The sequence below is a fragment of the Myotis davidii genome, unplaced genomic scaffold, assembly GCF_000327345.1.
Source record: "Myotis davidii unplaced genomic scaffold, ASM32734v1 scaffold6, whole genome shotgun sequence".
Lineage (NCBI taxonomy): Eukaryota > Metazoa > Chordata > Mammalia > Chiroptera > Vespertilionidae > Myotis > Myotis davidii.
In genome coordinates this window covers 4,989,884-4,998,037 of record NW_006383011.1, presented here as the reverse complement: position 1 = coordinate 4,998,037, position 8,154 = coordinate 4,989,884, and the positions used below count along the sequence as shown (strand labels likewise).

Genomic DNA, 8,154 nt, shown 5'->3' with positions numbered 1-8,154 from the left:
TGCTGAATATCACAGATTTCTGTTTGCCCTGAGAGACCGCACTGATTCTGCAAAAATCTGATGACTTTTTCCAGCGCTGTAGTTTTGTCCATTTCCCCTGTATTGTCAGGGAGCATAGAGCTAAGCTCTTTTTTCTTTTAAAAAATGTATTTTTACTGATTTTAGAGAGAGAGAAAGGGACAGGGATAGAGAGAGAGAAACACAGATCAGCTGCCTCCCGTACACCCCTACTTGGGATTGAGCCCGCAACTTGGGCATATGCCCTTTGGGAATTGAACCAGTGACCTCTTCATTGACGGATGAACGCTCAACCACTGAGCCACACAGCAAGGCTAGCTGAACTGGTCCTGGCTTCTGAAAAGTTAGGGAACCTGTTTTATGTACATAACAGACTTGTTTCGAAAAGCTCTCTTTGCCCTGTCCTCATCTTCACCCATTATTTTTTCGATGCAGTTTTTCCTTGGAGTGGGCCAGGGTGATCCTGTGGGGCCAGGCATCAACTGGGCCAGGGAGAAACACCTCCTGCTGCCACCCTAGGAGCTGGAGCTGGAGAGGGCGCAGTGAGCTTCTCCATGGCCACCACAGCATGCATCCCTGGGCTCCTGCGGGAGGCAGGCTACTCTCACAGCAAAGTCTGGATTCACATAGGCCTAGGTTTTGGTTTCTTCCTCTTCTGAGTCTTTTCTTTTTCCAGCTTTAAAAATGCAGGTTGCAGGTCCCTCCTCACAGAGTTGTTGGGAGGATTGAATGAGGTGCCTAGCATAGGATGTGGCACATGAGCTTGGGATTCATAGCAACCAGAGAACCTGGGTTCCCTGGGAACTTGGTTTGAGGGAACAAGAATGAACTCAGAGGTGGGTCATGCAGGAGAAGCCAGCAGGGAGCAATGAGTTAGGCCTGAATCTGAAGTGGGAGTTGGAGGTACAGGTTTAGAAGTTCTCTGGTTAGGGACACTGAGCTGGGGCCTAGGAATAGATAAGACTATCTTGGGGAAGGCTCAGGCCTAGGGAGCAGTAAAGAGAAGGTTTGCCTTGCAAAAAACAGAGGAGGAATGGTCTGTGGGATCAATGTTAGAGAAGAACCAGGATAAGGAAGGAGAAGCAACAGTGTTACACACTGCAGAGAGATGGAGGAGAATGTGGGTTTGGACTTAATGAGGTCATAGATGTCCTTGGAAAGAATGTTGATGGCTGTTTTGTGAGGTTAATCATTTGTTGTAGTTCAGAGTAGAAAGACAGAGCAATGTGGGTCTTGGGAGTTCAAGAGCAAAAGCCATCTTAACTGATAAACGGGGAAGGAAAGGATGATGATAACTGTAGCAGCAAAAATTGCTCATAAATTAAACACAGGGCTCTTCTCCACTTCTAATCCCCACCCCACTAACTCCTGCCCAGTTTAAGAATATCAAGGAATAACCAGGCATGGTTGGCAGGAAACTGTGGAAGCATATACAAAACTATATACAGAGAGTTTTGAATTTAGTAACTACTCTTTATTCTTTCCTATGTTGCAGGCATTGTGCTGAATGTCTTGTGCATGCTACATCACTTACTCCTTATGACAATCCTTAAAATATTATTGTCAATTAATGTTTGAGAAAACTAATGTTTAGAGAAGTTAATTGTTGATAGTGAACTGGTGATGACTGAGATTAAAACTGGGACCTCTGACTCAAGTTCTTGTTCTTCCCTGGTCTGCTGGCATAGGGGTGGGCAGCATGGGGGAGGGGACCTAGAGAAGTCTTTGGGAGTGAAGGGAGAAGCATAGCAAGGCTTCTGAAAAGTTAGGGAACCTGTTTTATGTACATAACTCACTTCCCTTACTCTGCCCCGCCAAGTAGTAAGTGAAGTTTACTGTACACCAAAGAACCACCCAGAGCTGCATAGTCCCATAACATTTTCTGCCCTGATGGAATGTTTTTTATCTGTGTTGTCTAATATGGAAGCCACTAGCTATCCATAGCTACTGAGCACTTGAAGTGTGGCTACTGTGACCAAGGAACTGAATTTTTTATTTTATTTTAATTAGTTTAAAACCCAGGTACATGCCCTTGACCGGAATCGAACCTGGGACCCTCCAGTCCGCAAGCCGACGCTCTATCCACTGAGCCAAACCGGTTTCGGCAAAACTACATTTTCAATTGAAAATTTTGTGAAATCTAAATACAGGTAGCATACAAATTGATATTTGCTGTGCATGTAATATACACTAGATTTCAAAGACATATGAAAGAAATGAATGTAAAATAGCTTATTAATAATTTTTAATTGGCTACATGTTGAAATAATATTTTTGATATTTTCGTTTAAATAAATATTAAAATTAATTTCATCTGTTTTTAGAAAAAACTTTAATGTGGCTGCTAGAAAAATGTTAATGAAATACTTAGCACACATTATATTTCTGTTGGATAGCTTTGCTCTAGAGGTAGGGTCCTGGTACTAACAGAAGTGGGGTTGGAAGGCTTTTTCCATACCTTTTGCTACTTTAGGCCTCTCCATTCTTCCTTCTTCCCCATCCTTTTTACTCCTCTTACCCTTGAGGTAAAGAAGCTATTATGCACTTAATTATACCTCTCCAGAGTATTTAATTTTAAAAGACAGTAGAGGTTGTGTGGAGACTTCACATAAAGAACTCATTGTCACTGGATTTCAGGCCTCAGTGAGGGAGGTATTTGGCTTTTTAGAAGTCACTACTGAACTTACTTCCAGGATTATCTCTATTTACACGTTCTACCCATGTAAGTACTCATCAAACCTGAGTCCCAGTTTAAAGACTCCAAAATGTACATATGTAGAAAATTATTAGTTTGCTCATGTATATTGCTAGTCTCCCTACTTCTAAAAATGGGCCTTGCTGAGGTGCTAAAGGACACTTGCAATAAAAAAACCTGTCTTGCTCAAGCCTCAAATCTGAGCAGGCATCACTGGGTGAAAGACTAAAATGCTAAAGATTGTACATCTCCAAAGTTTGCTCTCCAGAGCCTCTATTAAAAGGATATGCAGTAGAATCTCTTATTTATTTTTGATTAAAAAAAATAAAGTATCCTTGCCCTGGCCGATGTGACTTAGTTGGTTGGAACATTGTTCCATATGCCAAAGGTGGCAGGTTCGATTCCTGGTCGGGGCACATACCAAGGCTGCAGTTCAATGCCTGGTCAGAGCCCATTGGGAGATAACCAATCAATGTTTCTCTTTCACATTGATAGTTCTCTCTTACCCTCCCTTCCTCTCTCTAAGATCAGTAAAATAAATAAATAAAGTAGCCTTGGTTTCTTTATATGTGAATTGGGGAAAGCAATAGAGAGAGAGAGTACTTGGGTAGACTCACGAGGGCTGAGAGGACAAAATGAATTCATATATGTAAAGTGCTTAGACCAGTGTCTGGAATATAATAAACCTTTAGTTCAACCAGTCTTAACTATTAATATAAAATGGTTAGCTTTGCTCTAGAGGTAGTGCAAATGTGTGACAGAACTTAAGTGGCATCTGATTTCTATTAGAATACTTATTGGAAGCATACTCAACTATCTTACTCAACAAAAGGAAAAGATTCGAATAATCAAACCCTAGGAGAGTTGGGTGGAGCTGGACATCAAGAACTTGAATGCTGGACGCACTCTCTGTCTTTTGTCTCTATACTTCTGTGTGTGTTAACTTCTTCACATGGCCAGAAACCAACAACTCCTGAGTCTACTTCTTACACTTTCCTCTACTAGAGAGAGTCTCTTCTCAGATATAGGTTTTTTTTTTATGTAAGATATTTTTATTGATTTCAGAGAAGAAGGGAGAAAGAGATAGAAATATCAATGATGAGAAAGAATCATTGATTGACTGCCTCCTGCATGCCCCACACTGTGGATTGAGCCCACAACCTGAGCATATGGCATGAGTAGGAATTGAAGCGGGATCTTCTGTTTCATAAATCAACAATCAACCACTAAGCCGTGCTGGCTGGGCCTCAGTTATAGTTTAAAAAAAAAAATCCAAGGGAAGGACTAGAGTGGCCTAGCTGAGGTCAGGCACCCATTCTTATTTCCCTATTTATTTCCCAATCTTGGCTGAAGGAGCCAGGACATATTGGAGCAGGGTTGCTCTTGCTGGAACCCCATAGTTAGAGTTTGAGTAGAGAAGTTTCCAAATATAAGTGAGGGTGTTGGGCAGGTCTTTGGCATGCTGTTGTTGGCTGGGTACTGCTGGGGAAAATCATGGCCTCAGCTCAAATACTATAGCAGATCCCAAAGGTGCTGCAACTTGGGGCTGTTAACTGCTCTCTTTGTAGACAATCACTAAGTTCTTGCAGGGACCTTTGAACAGCATACCTATTCATGATTGCCACAGTCCACCCTTGTGCTGCACAGATTTACCTCTCTGCACATGTTCATGGAGCAGCTCCTCCATGTTCCTCCATTCTGAGGGGTATGAGCTTTGTTAACCATACCCTTTTCTGATTGGGATTGCTGCACTGTCCATTGAAGGTCACAGTCCAACAACAAGGTGCCAGAGGCACCCATGTGAGTCCTTGATTTCCACACATATGCCTCCCTGCCCTCATTATGTAACAGGAGCCCTGCTTCCACTTGCTGATCTGGTACAAGGACCTCTGCCAAGAAGTTCTGTTTGTTTATTTGTTTGTTTGTTTATATTTTAATCCTTACCCAAGTATGTTCATTGATTTTAGAGAGAGAAGAAGGGAGAGGGAGAGAGAGAGAAGCATTGATGTGAGAGAGAAACATTGATTGGTTGCTTTCCACACACACCCCAACAGGGGATCAAACCCTCAACCTGGATATGTGCCCTGACTGGGAATTGAACCCATGACCTTTAGGTTTACAGGATGACACTCCAACCAACTGATCCACACCTGCCAGGATTGGTGACTATTCTTGCCTGTTGGTCCCTGGACACAGGGATCCAAAGTGCCTAAGCAGCAGCCATAGCTTATAGTTCACTGTGTCCACTGGCAAGACTGCACTCCCTAATGAGTCCCTCCAACTCTGCAGAGCCCAGATTTGCAAGGATGGGAAACACAAAATCCTCCAGAGGGTTACTGAGAGTGACAGTAAACGGAGCCACTACTGTGTCCAATTATTGGTTTCTAGGCACATATTTTCTTCCTACTGGACACACCACCATATACAGCCTCTGATTCAGTGCATATACTGCATCCTGGAGGAGTGCTCAGTCCTTAAGAGTCTTGCCTCCAAGATAACATTTTACAAACAACAGCCAGGTTATGAAATCCTTCAGGTAGGGAGTCATCAGTATGAACCCGGAGTCTTTCATATCATCTGGAATATGATACTGGAGTCCATATGCATTGTTCAACCAAATGAATAAATAAATAATGAATAATAAAATGTGAATGCTGGGTGAATACAAGACATTTGGGACTAGGGAGTGGTATGGGATGGCTACAAATTTGGCAATATCATTCATAATCATTTTTCAGCTACAATCTATAAGGTCTGACTCTTGAACCCTTAACTCCCACCCTTATCTTTCTCATGAGTTTCAGATAAACATCTACAACAGCAAACTTGATGGTGATGTCTAATATTCCAAAAGCACCTACAACAGAAGATGTTCAAAATGAATTTATTTCCCTACTAACCCTGTTCCTCCTCCTTCTGCTAATGTGACCCAGATTAGAATCTTAGAAGTCATCCTAGACTTCATCCTCTCCCTCCATCAATCTGTTATTAAAATCTTGTTATTTCTGTATCTTCAATAGCTTAGGAATTTGAGTTTCCCTCCCCTCTGGTTTCTTTCCTTCTAGCTATTCTTCGTTTCCTATCCAGCTTCCTTGTCATTGACAAACTGATTTTTCTAAAATGCAGACTTAATTATGCTTCTCTCTTTCTTAAGTGGGCGGATCACAAGCATTCTAGTGTTTTCATATTACACAGTGTTTTACATAAATGTTAAAGGCACGCCTTAAAATTAAATACCCATTGCATATTGAAGTTATTTATTACATGTTCTAACAAGCTAATATCTTTTTAAAGAATGATACTTTGTAATACATTTTTTAGTACTCGTTTAATAGAAACTTACCTGGCCACTGGGTAAAGCTAGCAATAAAACTATTGGTGCGCAATGTGTTAAGATTTCTAATAGCTCCCCAGGGTTGTAGGATAAAACCCATACTTCTTGGTTAGCCTCGCTTATAACATCTTCCACGATCTGGTCCTGTCTATCTTGCTTACCACTCTATAAAGCTATAAGCTTGTAGTGGTGGGAATTATATCATCCTCAACTTCATCATTATAGTGCCTAAAACAGTTTTGGTGACCAAATACCATTTTCCTAAATGAAGACCTGAAATGGGCTTTGAAGATTGAGCTAGGTGAATAAAATATAGACTGAACATCTAATCTGAAACCTTCCAATAATTATTGAGCTACTAAGTTGAGTTTTCTGATGAAATAGATTCCTTGTCCTTAATTTTTGTATCTCCAGGCTTCTGGTCAAGAAGGTAGCATAACTAAATGCAGTACTTGAATCCTCCCACAACCACATCAAAATTACAACTGAACTACAGAATAACTATCATTCAGAAGGGCCTGAAATCTAACTGAACAGAAGTCCTACATCTAAGAATATAAAAAAGAAGCCACAATGAGATTGATAGGAGGGGGTGGAGATGCTGGTCCCACACACACCTGTGGTGGATAAAAATTGGGAGGGAAATCTGAGCTTCAGAGGACCCTTCCAGGAATGAGAAGTCCCAGCCCCACAAAGGGCCCCCCAACCCAGGGTTCCAAGGCCAGAAAGAACAGTCCCCATAACTTCTGGCTGCAAAAAACAGTGGGCATGGTGGCTGAGTGAGATGGAGGGCTGCTGGTGTCCCAGGCATTCCACTTAAAGGGCCTCCACAGCCCTAGCTGGTTTGGCTCAGTGGATAGAGCATCAGCCTGGGGACTGAAGGGTCCTGGTTCGTTTCCGGTCAAGATCACATGCCTGGGTTGCTTGATCCCCAGTAGGAGTAGTAGAGGAGGCAGCCAATCAATGATTCTCTCTCATCCTTGATATTTCTATCTGTCTCTCCCTCTCTCTTCCTCTGAAATCAATAAAAATACAGTGGGGCCTTGACTTACGAGTGTCCCGACTAACGAGTATTTTGAGATACCAGCTGTCTCTCGGCAGATTTTTTGCATTGAGTTGATAGAGTAATTTGAGTTAACGAGCTCCTTAACGAGCTCCTTAACGAGCTCGGTCTTGGAATGAATTAAACTCGTAAGTCAAGGCCCCATTGTATTTAAAAAATAAAATAAAAATAAATAAAGTAAATAAAGGGCCTGCACAGACTTACTGTATTTTTCTGTGTATAAGAGACCCCCCACTTTTCCAATCCAAAATTAAGAAATCAATATTTTAAACATTTTACTGGTTTTCCTCTTAAGGCCTTCTTTTTTTGGCATCTTTTAAAGAGTTGTTCTTCCTGTTTTCTCCACTGTCTGATCACACACTCAGTGGGAAGAGGTCCAAATTGTCTCTCTGCAGCTCTATTTCCATGCTCTTTTGCATAGCTGATTACATTCAGTTTGAATTTTCCCAAGTAAGACAATCGCTTACTGGTATTTAGCTTTTTTATTTTTATATCTTTATGGGCTCTGAAGGCTCTGGTCCCTGTTGCATCTGCACACTCTCCACCTCCCCCTCCAATTACAGCATCAGCTGATGTCAATAATAATAAGGCTCGTGATTGAGAACCAAGATGGCGGCATAGGTTAACGCTGGAGTTTGCCTCCTCGAACAACCATTTCAAAAGTGAAACTAAAAGACGGAAGGGACATCATCCAGACCCACAGGAACGGTGGCTGAGTGGAAGTCCTACAACTAGGAGGAAAGAGTAACGCATACGGACACTCAGAGGAGGCGCGGTGCTGAAGTCAAATTCTGAGGTGCGGAGCGCGGAGCGGGCGGCGGCGGAGGGCGTGGTTGGCGTTTTCAATCGGGAGGGAGTCGCGGACTCTGAGCTCCAGATCCGGGCGAGTCGCTAGGGACCGAGACTCAAACGGGAGAAGAGGGACTGTCTGGCCTCAGTCAGAGCGAGTGCAGCTTTCTCTCCGAGGTTTGCAGCGGTTGCTGGGACTCAGAGAGGCAGAGCCCCTAGGGACGGAACTGAGAGCAGCCATAACTGCTCGCTCAA

The 8,154-nt window shown here is 42.5% G+C and overlaps 1 pseudogene; it reads right to left on the bottom strand.

Annotated features, from left to right (window-relative positions):
• The window catches only part of LOC102773331, a 117,356-nt pseudogene extending 112,843 nt beyond the window's left edge, over window positions 1–4,513 (bottom strand).
• Window positions 4,514–8,154: the final 3,641 nt, after the last annotated feature.